Source organism: Diospyros lotus, chromosome 10 (genome assembly GCF_014633365.1).
Source record: "Diospyros lotus cultivar Yz01 chromosome 10, ASM1463336v1, whole genome shotgun sequence".
Classification (NCBI taxonomy): domain Eukaryota; kingdom Viridiplantae; phylum Streptophyta; class Magnoliopsida; order Ericales; family Ebenaceae; genus Diospyros; species Diospyros lotus.
The window spans coordinates 32,801,591-32,805,180 of NC_068347.1; the positions used below are offsets into that span (position 1 = coordinate 32,801,591).

At 30.3% G+C, this 3,590-nt stretch overlaps 1 non-coding gene across 1 annotated transcript; it reads left to right on the forward strand.

Annotated features, from left to right (window-relative positions):
• The first annotated feature begins 226 nt into the window (after window positions 1-226).
• On the forward strand, window positions 227-333 carry LOC127812381 (small nucleolar RNA R71). Its single transcript, XR_008025885.1, has one exon. It is a non-coding gene; the product is annotated as a small nucleolar RNA R71 (small nucleolar RNA).
• Window positions 334-3,590: the final 3,257 nt, after the last annotated feature.

Genomic DNA, 3,590 nt, shown 5'->3' on the forward strand with positions numbered 1-3,590 from the left:
TTGAACAGATAAAGCAGTGATAGAATCAACATTATAAATTCCAACTCCCTTTTTATTTGCTCTTTCATTGTCCCATTGATAACTGTTGGCTGCCATCTCTTCCAAAAGTTCATATGCTTCCTCGGGAGTTTTCCTCATAAGGGTACCACCTGCAGTTGCATCTAACATCGAACGAGAAGATTGATTAATGCCATTATAAAAAGTTTGCACTTGCATCCAAACAGGTAGACCATGGTGAGGACATTTCCTAAGCATTTCTTTAAATCTCTCCCACGACTCATATAAGGATTCATTACCAAATTGTGAAAAAGTTGTTATGTCATTCCTTAATTTAGCCGTTTTAGAAGGTGGAAAATATTTAGATAAAAACTTTTGTGCCAAATCATTCCATGTAGTAATAAAACCTGCTGGAAGAGAATTAAGCCATTCTTTTGCTCTATCTTTCAAGGAAAAGGGAAACAACCTAAGTCGAACTGCATCCTCACTAACTCCATTATGCCTAAAAGTATCACATATTTCAAGAAAATTAGCAATATGAGAGTTAGGATCATCATTAGGGCCAGAAAATTGTACACTCATCTGGATCATCTGAATAATTACAGGCTTGATCTCGAAGTTGTTTGCTTGCACATTGGGCCTTCTAATGCTTGAGGTAGTGCCATCCAGAGTAGGTGTAGCATATGAGCTCAATGTCCTTGGATTATTTTGAGTTTGTTGCTCTTGCTCCATTTTTCTCTTTTTCTCCTTCTTTTGCTTTTTCAAAGTTTTTTCAATTTCTTGATCAATAGGTATCAGTTCTCCACCACTACTCCGTGTCATGCACCATGAAACCTACAAAGAAAAAGAAAAAAAACTAAAAATTAAAAAAAATTAAAAATAAAATTTCTAAAAGATGAAATAATAATAATAATAATAATAATAATAATAATAATAATAATAATAATAATAATAATAATAAATAATTAAATTAAATTAAAATTGCAAAACCTAAAAGAAAAAAAAAATGTTCAATCTAAGGCTAACTTATGTAGTTTTGATATGCAATAAACTAGTCCCCGGCAACGGCGCCAAAAACTTGATGTGTGATTTTATGCACAATTAATTCGGGCAAGTGTACCTTAGTCAAATTTGCATATAGTGATGAAAAGATGTTGATCCCACGAGGACTAGATCACAATACCAAAACGATTCTAAATTAACCTAAGTTGAACCAATTAATTAATCAATGAAGAAAAATGAAAATAAATGGAAAACTGGATTCTTTGTGAGAAAAATTAATTAATAAATGCACTAGGGTTTAGATTTCATTTAATCTAGGTTATGGAATTATCTATTCAATCCGATTCAAAACCATAAATACATTTACAGTATTTTATAATTATTTGCATGTGATGGTGGATTTCCCTCAATTAATTAATAAGCTTTCTCAAGTCATAGTAATCCTTTATTAATTCAATTTCACTGTCAGATTTCTGAGCAGATATCAACGAAATAAATAAGCATTAAGTTCTTTGGAAACCTCTAATCTCGGAAGGGGATTTGACTCACTAAGCTTCCTCAATTCCCATACATGAGCTAATCATCTTTCGATCTCATAGTCAAACATGTGATTTATATTGCCTATGGATCTAATTTATAACAATCCTTTAGTCAGTCATGCATAAATCATTAAATCATTAAAAAGTGGCCAATCTTTTAAAGCATTAAACACAACAATATAAATTCTTCACTCAAATAATAATCGGGTTTTGAATCGAACCAAACAAATACTCACATAATTCCAGAATTAAAATCCATCCAAACCCTAGTTAAAATAAATTAACCAGACATTATTAACATAAAAATAAAAACAGAAAATTGAAGAAATAGAGAGGCTCCCTGTCCCAGTGCAAAGCGTGAGGCGGCTCTGTGCGCCTTGGCTTCTTCCTCTTCAATTCCGCTGCACTCCAATCCTTCCAATCTCCCCACTGTGCACCGCAGAGCCCTTTTAAATCTTCACTGTCCGCGTCTGTTCCTTTCTGTTCCAATTCTCCAATTTTGCCTTTATTGTGCCGCGTCCAGAAACCCTCTTCATTCCTCCATCTCCTCTCATCTTCACATATTATTATACATATATATGTGTGTGGCGTGGGCTGCCCTAGCCAAGCCCAATTCACCACCGTTAGATTCTTATTTAATAATATAATATATAAAATGCATATGGCATGTCCTAATCTTCACCTTCACGCCTTCACGCCATTTATTACTATATATATATTATATATAATAGTTATCAAGCATGTAATATTATATATATAAATAATATAAGATAATAAATATATAACTATTATAATTTAAAATATAATATAATATATAATATTTAATAAATTATAAATATAATTATGTTATAATATTAATTATTCAAAATATTTATTTATTTTTTTACTTTATAATATTAATTTTAAAATTAACTTTATAATATATATATATTTTTTTTTTACACCCAAATCTTCGAATTTATTTCTTTTGCTGGATTCTTACAAAATAAGATTAAAATAATTTAAAATCCATATAAACACACATTTATGTAGAAAAAATAGCATAAGGTTAAGATAAAAATTAGATAAAAATATGTAAACAATTAAGCCCTATCATACACCTTGATGTTTTCCTTTCATATTGGAGCCATTATCATAACCCTGTCCTCTAACATCATCAATTTTAAGACCAAGGGACTCTAGGACAGATTGTAATTCATTAAAAAGTCCTAATCCTAATGTATCTTTCACAATTAAAAACTCTAAAAAGTATTCTTCTATTTTTACTGGACTGCTTGATACATCCACACACCGTATTATCAAATTCATTTGTTCCTTGTGACTTGAATCAAGAGTGCAATCAAGTATTACTGAAAAATATTTTGCTTGTTTGATTTTCTCAATGATTGCACTTCTGACTTTTGAAGCCAATAAAGCTATTAGTTCATTTTGAATCTTATAGCTAAGATAGTGACAGTGAATCTCATCATTTTGAATTCATCCAAAATGTTCTCGCATTATTGGATCAAATTCTGCAACCATTTCCAATATACCTAAAAAATTACATTTATTTTCTTCATAAATTCTCTTTTTTGTTCCACGAAATGCAATATTATTTTAAGCAAGACATTTAACAACATAAATTATTCTTACCAAAACATGTTTCCAGTGTTCATTTTCTCTCCTAATTTGTTCTTATAAGCCTTTATCAATTGTTTCATTTTTTTTCAATCTGTTATGTAATTCAATCCAAGAACTCATGTTAGTTATGTGTTCAATGCTGTTTTCATGTTGTTTAAGTCTCTTACTAAGATGTTTCCAATCTCTAAGCTCTTCGTTTGCTAATTGGCTTCTACAACACATTATCTTAAACAACTTACAGCAAAAATAAAATACCTTATCCAATTCCTTTGAGTATACTAGCCATTTTCTATCACGAGTCTCTCCATTTGGTAACTTTCTCATGTAATAAGTCGAGGAAAAATATCTAAAGTTTTCATCAATAGGAAATTTGATATTATTATCTCTTGTAGAACCTTTTTCCACAAGTAAAGCTCTCATTTTTTCATCTAG